Genomic DNA, 17,467 nt, shown 5'->3' on the forward strand with positions numbered 1-17,467 from the left:
TGGAGCTGGCCTCCTTAGCCTTGTTTTAGATGGACAGAGGAAGGCACAGCAGCCAGAAATCCTGATTATTTCCTGGAATGCAGGGCTGTGCCTTCACCTTGTGTCCACTTGCAGAAAACAGGCGTGGTGGCTGCAGAACAGTCACAAACATCAACATTCCATTAATGGGTGACAGTCATCTTAATGCCCTTGAGCCAAACTTTTATTTAGTACCATGGCAACTGAGACACGAAGTCGAGCCAGGGAACCCTAGTCTGCAGAAGGCTGACGCTGGGCCAAAGGGTGGGCCCAGGGTGTCATCTCATCCTCAGGGGGACCCAGCAAGGTTGACATAATCACCTCCATTTTCCAGAGAAGGACAGTGAGATTCAGAGAGAGGAGCGGCTTGCCCAGTTGCACAGAGCTGGTCTCAGGATTCAATACCAAGTCTGAATGCAAAGTCCATATTCTTTCTAATCACCACATTGCCCCCTTCTAGAAAGAGGATAATTTTTAAAATAAATAAGAGGCAGCCATAGTAGTATAGAATTCAATTACATTACAACAGCAGATTAAAGCTCAATTACAGTGCTGTGTTTAGTAGACAGGGAGATTAAGTAGTTAATCTTTAACCATCGTCATCCCACTCAGATGCTGTCTGTGTCTTACTATTTAAGAGCCTTCGGCCAGCTTCAGATCACTTTATTTTTTCATGTTTGTTACCTCTGTGAGTTGCGTTTTAATCACATCCCCATTTTACAAGTTTCTCAAGGTTGCCCAGCTAGGAAGTGACAGAGATAAAATTCAAACACAGCCTGAACTCCACATTCTTTTATCCATTTCACTTAATCTGGCTCTGTATTAAGTGCTTTGCATTCATTACTTCACTTAGTCCTCACAATAACCATCCAATATAGGGGGGAAATATTTAATTCCATTTTACAGAAGAAACTTGGAGAGAGAAAGACACTTGCTCAAGTCACATGGCAAGTGGCATCGGTCCGCCAGGAAAATTCCAGAGTCATGCCCCTTCCTTCTGTGAAGAATGACAGCCATGTTCTCCCATCGTGAGTGCTGGGCCGTGTCCTTGTCTTAGAGCTGGACAGATGTTCATTGCAGAGATGCCTGTGGAAGCTGTCTGGCTTGCTCTGGATCTACGATGGGGAGGCTTCAGTATCTTAGCGGTTCAATTAGTTGGTGTGGCCTGGAGAATTCTCAGCCGCCAACTAAAGAAAGGTCAAAGAAACTCAATTCAACCCACCCTCTTTCTCCCATTGGATTCTGGTGACCTCCCCAATAGAAGTGACTCTCCTGATTTTGCAGATGAAGAAACAATGGCTCAGAGAGAGAATATGACTCACCCAAGGCCACACAGCTAGTTGAGCAGAGATCCTAAGGGTGTCTAACAAACCAAGTTCCTTCCTCTGCTTCAGATACCTTAAATCTTGAAGTTCATTGGGGGCCTGAAAAGTTAAAGAAAACATCAGTTTCCTACACGGGGCTTTTCTCCTCCTTTTCACTTGCTGCTCGGCCCTCCCCAGGCTCAATGCCAGGCTGGGGCTCCACACCAACACTGTTTCTGCCCAGCCTTGTGCTGGCCAGATCATACAAGCCTTGCCATTTCCTGGCCTTCCTTTCTAAGATAGGACCCTGGGTAGGGCTAAGCAGAGACAGACAAGGCCAAGTGCCAGAAGCTCAAAAGGTGAACAGCTCTTGCGAAGTAAAATGTCAAACTTTATAGGGAGAAAACAGTTTCCCACACACTCCAGGCCAAATTCCCACTTCCCTGCCACTTACATGCCTAAAATGATACATCCTTTTAGGAAGTAAAGGATTAATTTTTCACATTTGTTTAAGAGATACGATGAGATAGGGACAGGAAGAAAAAAAGAGCCTCAATAAAAAAGAGAAATAGAAGATTTGATCTGGATCTTAGTTCTGTCCTGACAAAGCTGTGGGACTGTGGGCAAGTTACTTTCCTTCTCTGAGCCTCATGTATGGAGTGAGAAAGTTGATGCAGATGATCTCTAAGGCTCCCTCTATTCAGCCCTGACATTCTGTTCATTGAAATTCAACATGACCTATGTCTGTTTTGCTTAAAATAAGTCTGCCCTTGTCTATTTGACTGGAGACTGGATAAATAAATTGAAGTATAGTTGTACAATGCTATTCAGCAGTAAAAAAAAAAAAAGGCTACAGATAAATGCAACAACATGGATAAGTCTCGAAAGCATATTGGGTAAAAGAAATTATATATAAAAGACTACCAGCTGTGTAAATACATTATACAAAGTTCAAAAATAGAATTTAACTGTGGCGATAAAAGTCAGATTGTGGTTGCTTTGGGGAAGCTGGAAGGCCTGGTTATTGACTACAGAGGAGTACAGGGGAATTTTTGGGGAAACAGAAGTGTTCTGCACCTTGATCTGGAAAGGTTACAGCAGTATAAACAGAGGTAAAAATTCATTGTGCTGTATGCCTAAGATTTACACATTTTACTACCATTTAATTATGACTCAATAAAATACCATTAATATATAATTATATAAATTCTAATATATAAACATTGTAGCCATAAAAATAATCGTGTGTATGTGTTGCTTCTAGAACTATACACAATAAAAACCACTAGAAGTGTCCCAATGCCAAGTTTTCACAAAACAATTGACAAAGTATACCCCTGGGTGTGATCGTGCTCTAAAAGGAAAAGAAAATGATCTGATTCTCCTTGATAAGAACTGTTCTTGGTGTGATCAAAAGCTTTGGAAAATGCCACTTCGTCCAAGAGATGAAAGAAAAGAAAGCTTCAGGTTCTGTTTAAGACTCAGGGCAGTCAAACCAGCAGCACGTGGTGAGGAAATATGCAGGAACATGGCTAGAAGAGCTGTTTTCCAGACATGGCGAGATCATCAAGCCCTGCCCTTCTGGGCACAACCAAATCCTTTAAGGGAGGTCAACATGTCTGGTCTCAGGCCCTGTCCAGTTTTAAGTCCCTGAGCACCTCTCAGGGCTATCGGCCCATCACCCCCAGATGAAGCCTCACCCTGGCTGGGTTCACTGTCAATTCTCACCTGAGAAACCACAGCAGCTGCCTCAATGGCATCCTAGTGGTGACTTGCTCCATTGTTCATATCTGCTCAGGTTGTCATACAAAGTACTATGGACTGGGCAGCTTAAACAACAGAAATATATTTCCTCACAGTTCTACAGCTTGGAAATCCAAGGTCGGTTGTCAGCAGGATTGGTTTCTTTTGAGGCTTCTCTCTGTGGCTTGTAGGTAGCCACCTTCTCCCTGTGTTTCTTGCCATGGTCTTCCCGCTCTGTATGTCTGTGTCCTAATTTCCTCTTCTTATAAGGACACCAGACATCTTGGATAAGAGTCCACCCATGTGACTTTATTTTAACTTCGTGACCTCTTTAAAGGCCCTGTCACCCAATGCAGACACGCTCTGAAGTACTGAGGTTAGGACTTCAGGATATAAATTTTGGGAGGACATGATTCAGCCTATAACACCCTTCAAGGACACTTTCTGTCCAGTCACCAAAGGGAGCTTTCCAAAACACAAATGTGATTGTGTTGCTTCCTGCTCAGAATTATTCTGTGTAGCCCCTCACCTTACCACTATGCCCCACTTCCTCAGGAAAAGTCACATGTCTTACTCTGACTCCAGGCCCCACTGTGGTCTGGCCCCCAACCTACTATCCCAATCTCATCTCTCATCACTCTCCCCTTATTCTCTGTGCCCACCATTAACTCCTTGCAGATGGTCTCCTGTCCCAGGGCCTTTGCACAAGTGGGTCCCTCTTTTTAACATATCTGTGGCAAAGTCACTTATTGAGGAACTGATTTCTGACTGATTCATACTCCTGTAGATGATTCAGAAAAATGACAAGCCTTTATCAGTTCCTTCTCTCTTCCCAAGATCTCTTTACGATTCTGGGTATGATTTCTGATACCTCAGGAGCTTTTGTGTTTCAGAGCCTCAAACAGAACTTTTCAGGCCCATGCAAGGGCCCTCTTGGCCCAGATTTTAGAAATAGATGGGAGTCTGTGGAGGAAGGCTGGAGCAGGGGAAGATATCTGACTGGGGAAGAAGGGGCTGGGAAGGAAGCGGAAGGTTTCTCAGGGTTGTTGTTTTTGCAAGGAGGGGAGAGGCGTAAGGGCCCTGTAGCTGCAGAGTGCCTGGGGAGGCCGGAGAGACAGCCCCGAGACCTTGTGTGAACTCATGAGGGTTTCCATGGCCAGGCATGTGGTTAGTAGTGTGGAGAAATTTTTGGAATTAACAGGGGGTGATGGAGCACAGAGAAGCAAGCCTACCAGCAGCCCTGGGGAGCAGAAGGAGAAATGGCCACCATAGCCTCTGTGTGGACTAGTGAACAAGCCCCATCCATCCATCCTCTCAGTTGTCCCAGAAAGCCCCCATTCTTAGTTCTTGTTTGAGCCTAAAAAGAAGTAGCCCCCAAAACATTCCTGAGACTGAAGTGCTCACCAATCTGGTTAGTGTGGATAGAGAGACTTCCTTATTGATTGAGACAAATAAGATAATCTGACTTTTTGTGTGTCCATATGGTGTGGAAGACATTGTTGCCTATCTATTGATTTTATCCTCAGCTTGGCTGGACCACAGTGCACAGATATTTGGTCAAACATTATTCTGAATGTTTCTGTGAAGGTGTTTTTTGAATAAGATTAACATTAAATTGATAGACTTTGAGTAAAGCAGATTGCCCTCCATAATGGGAGGGGGTGAGCCTTATCCAATCAGTTGAAGGACTTAATAGAATAAAGACTGACCTCCCCCGATTAAAAAGGAATTCTGCTAGCAGATAGCCTTTTGACTTAAACTGTGACTGTTCCCTGGGCTTCCAGCCTGCCGGCCTCCTCTGCAGATTTTGAATTTACTAAGCCCCCACAATTATGTGAAGCAATCCCTTAAAATAAATATCTCCTCCGCCTCTTTCTCTCTCTCTCTCTCTCTCTCTCTCTCTCTCTCTCTCTCTCTCTCTCTCTCTCTCTCTCTCTCTCGTGTGTGTGTGCATGTGTGTTGGTTCTGTTTGTCTAGAGAACCCTGACTACTAGACCACCATACACTTTTTAGCTTGTCCCAGGCCACACCTACATTCTGGTTAATTTTGCTCACCCATTCAGGTCTCTGCTTAAATGGAAGTGTTCCCTAATCACCATCGGTCCCACCCCCAAGCCAGGTTGGGAGCCTCCTCTGTGTTCCCACCGCAACCTGTAGGACCCCCGCTGTAGCGTTCATCAAACGGAGCTTTAATTTTCCTATTATAAAACTTTTTAAACTGAGTATTAATTCATCTGTGTCCCCAAATAGATTATGAGTAAAAACTAAGTATGTTTTGCTAACAGAGCCTGATACATAGTTGCTGAATGATGAATGAATAAATGAATGAAATAACTAAATGTGTGAAAGCTTATAAACAAGTTTCTCTCTCTGCTGTAAAAATTTATCACAATTTCAGTGGCTAAACAATACAAATTAATTACCTTACAGTTCTGGAGATTAGGAGTCTGACCCTGGTCTCCTTGGGCTAAAATCAAGGTGTTGGCAGAGCCACGTTCCCTTTTGGAAAACCCAGGAAAATCCATTTTCTTACCTTTTCCTGCTTCTAGAGGCTGCCCACGTTCGTTGGTTCAAGGCCCTTCCTTCCTCCGTCTTCGAAGCCAGCAATGTTATATCTCTTTGACTTGATTTCCAGGCTCTTTTAAGAACTCGTGTGATTAGGTTAGACTCAACCACATAATATCTCAAACTCCTTAATTTAATAACATCTGCAAAAGTTTTTTTGCCATGTAATGCAACTTTTTCACAGCTTCCAGGGATCAGGATGTGAACGTTTTGGGGGTCACTGCTCTTCCTACCCCAAGACTTCACTGCTACTTTAACAAAATTGTCCAGACTTCCCCTCCATGGTCTCTACCTCCACTAAGAAGTGATAGAACACAGTTTAATGTCCCCACCTGACAGATGAGAAAACTGAGGCCTTGGAGAGAGGGGCATTTACTGAGTGCCTACTGTGTGCCAGGCCCTGTGCTAACAGCCTCACATGGCTTGTCTCACTTGATCCTCCAAGCAACCAGAGAGGGGTATATTATCATTACACATACAGCACAATTAAAAGACTCTCCAATTGCAAGGAACAGAAAACTTAACACAAACACTGCACAAAACATTGATCAAAAACCCTAAGGTAGATCTTTAGGCCCAGCTGTGTCCAAGCAATTGAAGGATGTTATCAGGAACCTTTCTCTCTCCATGTTGTGGCTTTGTGTTGGCTTCTTTCTCAATCACATTTTCCAATCATAGAGGCAAAATGGCCATGAGCGACTCCAAACAGAAATCCTCATCTCTCTGAAACTTTGTGGAAAGAAAATTTCTGCTTCTCAACACTTCTGGCAGAAGTCTTGGAATCAAGCGTCATTGAATAATTAAGGGTGAACAATCAGGGAAGGCAAGAGGATGAAATATGCTGTAGGACAAGACAAAATACTTATCCAAATTGAAGGCTGGAGGCCAAGGCCAATCTTTCTCAAAGACAGGGCCTGGGCATGCAGTGGCCATTCCTCAGGAAAAGCAGGTGCTGTTACCAGAACTGATGATGTCAAGGAGGGAAAAACCTACCTTCAGGAAAAAAAATACTCATTGTCATTATTATTCACAGGAGTGAAAACTGAGGCACAAAGTGGCTCAGTAAAATACCCTAGATGACATAGTGGGTGAGCGGCCATGCCAGGACTCTTACCCAGATTCCCTCCTCCAGCATACGGCCGTCCCAGGACTCAGGGAAGCCCCCTCCCCCACCATCACCACCCACTATGGGCTCTCTGTTTCTGTCTCTGTCTGTCTCTGTCTCTGTCTCTGTCTCTCTCTCTCTCAATTTCTCTCTCTCTCTCACTTCTTCTAAATCCCTAGAATCTATCTTCTATTGTTAGCTACCTCCCTGAACCTCTATGTCAGGCCAAGATTGTGCCCTGACATTTATAATCAAAAAGTTCCTCATTACACACAGGGGACCTCGAAGAAAGGGAGGAAATGAACACTCAGGCACTGACCACATTTGAATTCCTCATCTGGGATGGCAGATCCCACGCAGGGCTCCTCACCTTCTTATCAGAATCTCAATCAAAAGACACAGCTTACTGGCAAAGTTCCTGCTTTGGCCAAACCGTCTTTCCAAAGAAAGGGCGACCGGATGAAGAGACAAAGAGAATGCTTATAAAAGAGATGAATCTTCTGGGAGATTTAAGAAACAGCTGAGAGGAAATAACTGAGCCTTTGTAAGGCAGTTCCTGGAACTGGGGTCAGAAACCGACAGGATTACAGGACGAGGGGCCCTTCCCAGAGGGTCAAGTGGTCCGTTAAGGTAAACAAGCAAGATGAGCTGGACCCTCTAGTGTGGGCAGAGAACCTAGGAAAGCTGCTCTTCCCAGGGCGGTAAGACCAGAAATACAATATTGTTCCAGAAGAGAAAAGGGGCAAAGAGAGAACATTTATCAAGGGCCTACTATGTGCAGATCACATCACATGAAGAGGCTCCCAATCCTCCCATTCGGAATTCAGAGCAGGCACATAATTTTTCCATTTTTTTACAGAAGGGAAGCTGAGGCTCAGAGAGGTAAGGCAACTTGCTCAAGGGTGCACAGCCAACTATCAGCAGAGCTAGATTCAAACCCAGGTCTGTCTGACTCCAAAGTCAGTGTTGTTTCTTCCCATGATATACGGTAGGTTATTAGAGGAAATGTGGACGTCCCAGTACATTTCTAACTCACTGTTTCTGGAAAAACCCACCCAAAGCAGAGTCCTGGGTTGGGCAGACCAGGTAATGCCCAGTGGACAATTCTCAAATTCTTAGAATCACATAATAAAGAAATGTCAGGGGGAAGAGTGGGGACAGGTGACTGGAGGCTCACAGTCTCAAGTAGGTGTGCTTTCAAATTTTCCAGGTGCACAGAATGATGCGGCAAGCTGGTAAGACCAGATGACATGTAGCTACTGCCCCACATCCCTAAAGGGCCTACCATCACCACCCCAGCCATTCTTCTCAATAAGCTGAAGCTTTCCTATGATCCAGGGGCCTCCAGGATCCAGCTGCCCTGCCAGCTACTGGCTGTTTGTGATACTGCTCTGGCTTAGATGCATTTATGGTTCTAGGTACCCTTTCTCATGCAGCTAAGAAATAGTTGTTATATCCTCCTCATTGCCTGTTATGTGGGCTCACAAAACCCCTGGGTGATGGATAATTTATCCTGATAGCATAGTAGTGGCTGTTGGGACTCTAACCAGGTCTCTACAACCAGACCAGTGTACCCACTTTCCAGCTGTGTAAGTGTTGGCTGCTAAGAGCTCTCAGCTGTCTCCTTCTCCAAAGAATTGCCTTTGTTGATAGGAGCCTCGCCAGTTGGTTATACCCTTCCGAGAGCAGCCCACAGTCAATGCTGACATGGAGGGTGCAAAAGGCTGGCCTTCCTTCTCATCTGAGGTGGGTAATGGCTTTGTTGTGTGATCACTCCCACAGCCCCCCTTGGATAAGGCAAGGCTGGACCTTACCTGAAGCCAGTTCCCCCTCGGCTCCTTTCCCTTCCCTATCCTGGTCCCCTTACCCCTCACAAGTTTTTTCTCACTCCCTCAGTAAATCAGATCCACCCAAGACCCTAAGACACCCCATTCCATTTTACAGAACAGGAAACTGAGGTTTAAATAGGATGCTGCCTACCTTGGTCTATCCCCAAAGTTCAAGCCTTTTCTGCTCCTTCATCCTGCCTGGACAGAATGAATAGCAGACAGGTCAGGAGCAGAAACCCCAAGTTCCCACAGAAATGGGTAGCTTTTCCTCCCCCACCTGCAGCCCTGGCCTCCTAGGGCAGAGCGAGGCTCCTGTTGCCTCCTCCCCCGCACTGAGTCATCATCCATGCAGAGCAGTGAGAAATCATGGAGCAGGGCTGGGCGGGCAGCTGATGCTTGAAACAAGATTTCTCAGAAGCTTCAGTCCTGCTCTGTTCAGGAAAGCAGGTTCTACGAGGGAAGGCTCTTCCCTACTCCTGGTCCCCCCACAGCTGAAGATGGGGAGGGATGCTGTGCCCCCAGCTGACCTTGAGCCTCCCCTATGGAACAAACTCTCCTACATGTTTCAGGAAGGATGGGGCAGGTGGCAAAGCCCAGAACCTAGGCTCTAAGCTGACTCAGCCACCAAAACTGCACAGCAGGGTAAAAGAGACAGACAATGTCCCAGAACAAGAGTTAAAGGCTGAGCCAGATGCCCCTGCTCAAACACCTCCCTTGTCCCCAGGGCCCCAAATATCAGAGGCAAGCTCTTTAGCTCCAATTCCTGCCTCTTAGGATTTGCCCCCAGACACCTTGCCTCCATTCACCACTTCTGACTCTAACCATTTTCATTTCTTTTAATTGAAGTAAAATTTACATACACTGAAACACACAGGTCTTAGGTGTGCCAACAAATGGATTTTGATAATGTATATACCTGTGTAATCAGCACAGTTCTCAGCATACCGAACGTTTCCATCACCCCAGAAGGTTTTCTCGTGTCCTCTTCCAGTTAACCCCCGTAGGCAATCACTGTCCTGATTTCTATCACTGTGAATTAGATGTACCTGTTCTTCAATGTCATATAAAAGGAACCACACGGTATGTAATTTATGGGGTCTGGCTTCTTTCACTCAGCATCATATCTGTGAAATTCATCCATGTGGGCAGGTAGCAGCAGAGCATTCTCTTCTATTACTGGGTGGTATTCCATTGTATGAATATGCTACAATTTGTTTATCCATTTTCCTGTTGATGGACATTTGAGTTGTTTCCACTTTTTGGCTATTATAAATAAGGCTGCTATAAACATTCTTGACCAAGTTTTTCTGAGAACATGTTTTTATTTCTAGTGGATTCATAACTAGGAGTGGAACTGGTGGGTCATGGGGTAAAGTGTTTTTTAATTTTATTAGAAACTAACAAATTCTTCTCCAAAGTGAGTGTACCATTTTATACTCCCACTGGCAATGTTTGACATTTTATGCTGTTTTATATCTTCGCAGGCATTCGGTTTTTCAGGGCTTTTAACTTTCAAAATGGCATTTTCCTGTGACTTATAAGCAGAGCACTTTTTCACATGCTCATTGGCCATTTGTACACATTCTGTAAAGTGTTTGTTGGAGTTTTTTCCCATTTAAAAAATGTTTTTATTATTTATTTTTATTTTTCATTAACTATTTTTACATTTATAAATAGGACAGATATTCCGCAAATCATCTTTTCTTAGAAAAGAATAACTTGAAATTAACTCATTTGTGCTGCTGAGATATACAAAACACAGTTCCAAGTTGGGTTTCTCCTTATTCTGTAGTAAAGGTCTCTTGCTAGGAGACATCCAGTTAGTGAAAGACGGAGCCTCTCAGAAGAATCTCTGGCAGTGAGGGTGGAGGTCATGATGCATCCTTGGCTGGTACTATGACATCTTAAATCGCAATAGAAAACACCAGATTTCACATTGTCCATGTACTTCTTTCTAGCTCGTTGATTGATCGTATTAATATTAGGCAATTGAATTTATAAAAATTGCATCATATTCTACTGAAATAACTTAATTAAGTTATTGGCCCCTATCTAGCATCCATTTCCCCCTTCCTTCTTCCTTCCTAGTTCTTACTATGTCCAATATCCATTCTTTCCCCACCCAGCTAATTGCTGCTGGGGAAGTTGATAGCTCCCCAAGATCCAGACTGAGCCTCCGTGGTCTGAAAGTAATTCTACTACAGTTTGCAGTGAGTGCCTTAGGAGGGGCATATGAGTCATTCCGGCTATGTGGGCATGATTGCTAGGGGCTTTAGGGGAAAATTTCCTCTTTCTTAAGAGAAACCAGTAAGACGACAAGCTGTTTTCTGCCTTGGGACATTGCTTTTTCCAGATATGATGCCCGGAGTCACTTGAGACATCTTACTACAAGTCTGAAGAAAATCTGACACGGGACCACAGAGTAGAGAAATTTTTAAAATCTGGGTCCTTGACACCAACATTCAGCTACCAAATTAATCAATCCTGAAGGCTCCTTCTACCTCTAGATTCCAAGTTTCATGAACCAATACATCTCCTTGTTGATTAAATTAGTGGAAGTTTTATTTTTGTTATCTGCAGGTAAAAGCCTCCTAATATAAATGCCATAGATGCATCTTCTAATTATTTTATTAAACTATATAACATTTAAACTGTGCAATTCAGTGCTTTTAGTATATTCACAAGGTTGTACAACCGCCTCTACTATTTAATTCCAAGACATTTTCATCACCCAAAAGAAAATTTGTACGCATTAGTAGTCACTCCCAAACCTCTCCTTACAGCATCTGACAACCATTAATCTACTTTCTGACTCTGAATTTGCCTATTATGGACATTGTAAATATTTATAGATTCACACAGTATGTGACCTTTTGCATCTGGTATTGTTTTCAAGGTTCAACCACGTTGAGCATGTATGGGTACTTCATTCATTTTTTATGCCTGAATAAAATTTCATTGTACGACTATACCACATTGTGTTTATTCATCAGTTGGTGCACATTTGGGTTGTGAATATTCACAAGAATATTTATGCTATGAATATTTGCATACAAGCGTTGGTATGAACATATGTTTTCAGTTCTTTTGGGCTTATACCTAGGAGTAGAATTGTTGGGTCACATGGTAATTCTGTGTTTAACTTTTGAAGGAAGTGCCAACCTGTCTATGCAGCTGCACCATTTTACATTCCCACTAGCTATGTATTAGGGTGCTAGTTTCTCTACAAATCCTTGCCACCATTTGTTATTACTGCTTTATTCTCTTTTATTATAGTCATCATAGTAGAGTGAAGTGGTATTCATTGTGATTTTGATTTGCATTTCCTAAATGGTGAGCATCGTTTCATGTGCTTATTGGTCATTTGCATATCTTCTTTGGAGAAATGTCTGTTCAAATCCTTTGTCCATTTTTAAATGGGGTTATTTGTCTTTTTATTGTTGGGTTATAAAAGTCTTCATGTATTCTGAATACTCGATGTTTCTCAGGTATATAATTTGCAAATATTTTCTCCCAGTCTGCGGGCTGTCCTTTCACTTCCTTAATGGTGTTCTTTGAAGCACAAAACTGTTTAATTTTGATGAAGTCCAATTTATTTATTTTTTCTTTTGTTGTTTATGATTTTCCTGTCACATCTAAGAACCTGTAGTCTAAACCAAGGTCGCTAAAGTTAACACCTATATTTTCTCTAGGAGTTTGATTGTTTTAGCTCTTACATTTAGGTCCGTAATTCATTTTTCCTTAATTTTTGTATATAGTATAAAGTAGGATCATTCTTTTGCATGTAGAGAGCCAGTGCTCCTAGTACTTTTTTTAAAATTTTGTTTTTCAGTTACAGTTGACATTCAGTATTATATTAGCTTCAGGTGTACAGCATAGTGATTAGATATTTATATTACTTACAAAGTGATCCTCCTGATAAGTCTAGTTACCCCCTGGCACCATATATAGTTATTACAATATAATTGACTGTATTCTCTATGCTATAGTTTACATGCCTACTAATTCTTTCACCTTTTTTACCCAGACCCCCAACTTCCCTCCCATCTGGCAACCATTAGTGCTCCTAAATACCTTTTGTTGAAAAGATGATTTTTCTTTTTCCCATTGAATTGTCTTGGCACCATGTCAGAAATTAATTGACCATAAATTCAGGGGTTTATTTCTGGACTCTCAGTTCTATTTCAGATTTACATATCTATCCTTGTGTTAATACCATAGTATTAATTACTGTAGGTTTAAAGTAAATTTTGAAATTGTGAGATACGATTCCTCCACTTTGTTATTTATTTTTTCAAGATTGTTTGGGCTATTCTGGGTCTCTTACTTTTCTATATGAATTTTAGGGTCAGCTTGTAAATATTTGCAAGAAAAAAATAGGCAACTATCATTTTGATAGAAAATGCATTGAATCTGTTAATAAATTTGGGCAGTACTGACATCTTAATAATATTAAGCCTTCTACTCCATGAACGTAAATGTCTTTCCATTTATTTAGGTCTTTTTTAGTTGCTTTCAAACATGCTTTGTAGTTTTCGGTCTTTCACGTCTTTCGTTAAATTTATTCCTAGGTATTTTAATCCTGTCATTGTAAATGGAATTGTTTTTTCTTAATTTCATTTTTGTGTTGTTCATTGCTAGTACATAAAAAAAAAATTTACTTTTGTATTTTGATCTTGTGTCCTGCAACCTTCTCAAACTCAATTATTAGATCTAACAGCTCCTTCTTCCCTCCTTCCCTCCCTCTCTCTCTTTTTCTGGTGTGTATTCCTTAGGATTTTTCATATACATATTATGTCATCTGGAAACACAGACAGTTCTTTCTTCTTTCCAACATGGAGGCTTTTTATTTCTTTTTATCGCCTTGTTTTCCTGGCTAGAACCTACAGTGCGGTATTAAATAGAAGAGATGAAAGAAGACACTTTTGTCTAGCCCGTGATCTTGGGGGAAAAGCTTTCAGTTTTTCACCAATAAGTATGCTAATAGCTGTAGCTTTTGCATAGATGCCCTTTATCAGTTTGAAGATTATGTTCATTTCTATTCACAGTGTGTTGTGTATTCTTTATCATGAAAAATTTTGGATTTTATTCAATGCTTTTCTGTATCTATTGAGATGACTGTGTAATTTTTGTTTTTGTTCTATTGATATGATTAATTGACTTTTGGTTGTTGAATCAACTTTAGATTCCTGGGATAAATCTCAGTTTGTCATAGTATATAATCCTTTCTATAGATTGCTGAATTTGGTTTACTAGTATTTTGTCGTGGATTTTGCATCTATATTCACAAGGGATTTGGTCTGTAGTTTTCTTATGATATCTTTTTCTCATTTTATGTATTGAGGTAATACTGGAACTTTATAATAATTTTTTATTTCTATAAGTTCAACAATAATACCTCCTCTTTGGTTCCTTATTTTAGTAATTTTATTTTTCTCTTTTCTCCTGGACATAAAGCCAAAGGTTTTTAATTTTTTTTTTTTAACTTTTCAAAGAAACAACTTTGGGTTGTATTAACTTTCTGTAATATTTTTCCATATGCTTTCATTTATTTTCACTGTAATCTTTATTATTTATTTTTCTCTGCTTGCATTTGGTTTAATTTGCTCCTCTTTTTCTAGTTTGTTAAGGTGTAAAGTTAGGTTATAGATTTGAGATCTTTCTCCTTTTAAAAAAATATTTACAGCTATAATGATTTCTAATTTTATTCTATTGTGGTCAGAGGACATGCTTTATATAAGTTCGGTTTTTTAAAGTTTATCAAGACTTGTTTTAAGGCTTAATATGATCTAACTATATGCTATCTTTTGAGATTCAAAGAAAAAATATGTTGAAAATAAAAGAATGGAAAAACATATATCATACAAATAATTATTAAAACAGAGCATGACTTTAAGGAAAACACTGTTAGTAGAGACAAAGAAGGACATTTTAGAATGAATGATAAAAGGGTCAATGCATGAATATATAACAATTATAAACACATGTGTACCTAACAACGAAGTTCCCAATTTCATGAAACAAAAACTGATAGAAGTGAAGGGAGAAAGAGACAACTCCACAATGTCAGATACCTTAATACCACACTTACAATCACTTACATTTACCTAATAACTAATGAAGTCAACCATCTTTCGATGTGCTTATTTATCATTTATACGTCTTCTTTGGTGAAATGCTTGTTTAAATCTTCTTCTCATTTTTAAATTGGGTTGTTCGTTTTCTTATTATTGAGCTTTGAGAGCTTTTTATATATTTTATTTACAAGTTTTCAGTCAGACTTGTGATTTGCCAATATTTTCTCCCAGTTTATGTCTTTTCATTCTCTTGACACTGTCCTTCATGGAGCAAAAGTTTTAAATTTTGATGCACTCAAGTTAATTTATTTCTGTCATTGGTCATGTTTTTGGTGTCATATCTACGAACTCTTTGCCTAACCTAAGGCCAAAGCAATTTTTTAAATGTTTTCTTTTGAAATTTTGTGATTTTACGTTTTCCATGTAGGTGTTTTTATGTCCATTTTATTTTTGCATTACATCTGGTATACAGTCGAGGTTCACTTTTTTGTGTGTGTATGGATATCCAATTGTTCCTGTAGCATTCGTTGAAAAAAATCATCCTTTCCCCAATTGAAATACCTTTGCACCTTTGCCAAAAAATAATTAACAGTATCTGTGTGGGTCTAGTTCGGGACTCTTTTTCATCTTCCATTTATCTATATGTCTATTCTATTGCAAATACCTCACTGTCTTGATTACTGTAGCTTTATCATACATCTTAAAATCAGGTAATATGAGTCTTCCAATTTTCTTCTTTTTCAACATTATTTTGGCTATTCTATCTCATTTGCCTTTTAGAACCAAATTGTCAACACCTACCAAAGAAAAATCCTCTGGCATTTTAACTGAGATTGTTGGAACTTATATATAAAATTGGAGAAAAACGACACATCAACAATTGAGTCTTGCAATCTATGAACACAGCATATATATTTATTTTAGACTGCATAGTTTAAAACCGTTTCTTCCTAACATAAACATTGAAACCTATAAATTTCCCTCTTTTGCATCCTGTAAATTTTGATGTTTTCATTATAATTCAGTTTAAAAGATGTTCTTAGTTCTCTTTTTGACCATGACTTACATGGAAGTGTTCAGTTCTCAGATAATTTAGGAATTTTTCTAGTTTTTTCTTATTGTTAATTATATCTAATTTAATTCCACTAGCATCAGAGAGCATGGTCTGTAACATTTCGATCTTTTGAAATTTTTTGAGACTTAGTTTATGATCTATCTTGGTTACTATTTCATGTACCTGAAAAAAAAATGTTTTGCAGTTATTTGTTGAAGTGTTCTTAAAATGTCAATTAGGTCAAGGTGATTGGTAGTGTTAAAAGTTTCTATACTCTCTGATTTTTGTCTACTTTTCATCAATTACTGAGAGAAATATTTAATTGCCAAATGTGATGGTAAATTTGTCTATTTTTCCCTTAGGCTATGAGGTTTTGCTTCATTTACCAGAAAATTCTGTTATTAGGTATATACACATTTAGGATTGAATTAACTCTCTTACCCTTATGAAAAGTCTCCCTTTATCTCCTTGTCTTTAAGCCTGTTTTGTCCGATATTTATAGAATAACACTAACTTTCTTTAGCTTACTGTTTGTGTGGTTTATTTTTTCCCATCTTTTGACTTTCGACCTATTTGTGTCTTTATATTTCAAGTACACTACTTGTAACTGCATATAATTGGGTCTTGCTTTTTCTATGTAGTATGACAATCTCACCTTTTAACTAGGGTATTTAGTCCACTTATGTAGAATATAATTATTGATACAGTTGGAGTTTAGTCTACCAACTTACTATTTATTTTACATTTTTCCTTCTGTTTTTTTGTTCTCTTATTTCTCCTTTCATACCTCCTTTGGGATTAATTAAATATTTTTCAGTACTCCACTGTAGTTTATCTCTTGCTTTCTTTGCTATACTTCTTTGTATTAGTTTTTAGTGGGATTACAATATGCACCCTTAATATATCATGGTCTTAGAATATTTTATAATTTTATGTAAAATATAAAATTCTTATAACTGTGAGAGAGAGAGAGAGAGAGAGAGAGAGAGAGAGAGAGAGGGAATCCCACTCTTTATGGGATTGGAGTTTCATATTTTACTTCTACATATACTATAATCCCATATATTATAATCAAATACAATCTTATTATTTTTTGTATTAATCATTTGCCTTTTAAAAAACTAAAAGAAGAAAAAAGGTTGTCTTTTTTATATTTACCTACTTATTTACCATTTTGTTGGTTCTTTGTTTCTTTCTATGAGATCTGAGTTTTCATCTAGTATCATTTCCCTTCGGCTTTAAGAACTTCCTTTAGCAATTCTTGTAGTGAATGTCTATTTGCCTCAAATAATAGGGGACACAATCATCCCACAAACAGTGTTAAATGTCATATTTTGTAAAAACTTGTTGCAAAGAAGTAGTCTAAGATGCCCTTTCTAAATCCTACATATTCTTCCAAGTTGATTATATAAAACTTTTAATAATGCTTTATTTGGAATTTATGTGAAGTATTAAATCTAGGTAGGTGTAGATAACATTTGTGAGCAGACATGAGTCAATCACAGTATGAAACAATACAATTCCAAAAGAAGATTGCAGAAAAAAAACAGGAAGATATTTATGCTCTTAAAACCAACATTTAATAAATATCTATTTAGCAACAGTTATTTTTAAGTCATGGTCTGGGTACTGGAGATATCACCCAGAATAAGGTACACATACTATATGCTTTCATAGAGCAAGAAACAGAAAATATGAAAAGCATGACAAGGGCTCCAAACAGGGATGAACGAAGAAAAAAAAGTCTGTTTGCAAAAAATTCAGTTTTTACT

At 39.4% G+C, this 17,467-nt stretch overlaps 1 long non-coding RNA gene across 1 annotated transcript in view; it reads right to left on the reverse strand.

Annotated features, from left to right (window-relative positions):
* Positions 1–631: 631 nt before the first annotated feature.
* Positions 632–17,467, reverse strand: part of LOC107500315 — a 44,531-nt gene continuing 27,695 nt past the window's right edge. Inside the window, exons 3-6 of the long non-coding RNA XR_001594501.2 lie at positions 7,055–7,171; positions 5,599–6,623; positions 1,341–1,442; positions 632–1,205 (exon numbers count right to left, since the gene is read on the reverse strand). This is a non-coding gene — a long non-coding RNA (uncharacterized LOC107500315). The remainder of the gene's footprint in view (positions 1,206–1,340; positions 1,443–5,598; positions 6,624–7,054; positions 7,172–17,467) is intronic.

The sequence above is a fragment of the Rousettus aegyptiacus genome, unplaced genomic scaffold (genome assembly GCF_014176215.1).
Source record: "Rousettus aegyptiacus isolate mRouAeg1 unplaced genomic scaffold, mRouAeg1.p scaffold_m13_p_4, whole genome shotgun sequence".
In the NCBI taxonomy this organism is placed as follows: domain Eukaryota; kingdom Metazoa; phylum Chordata; class Mammalia; order Chiroptera; family Pteropodidae; genus Rousettus; species Rousettus aegyptiacus.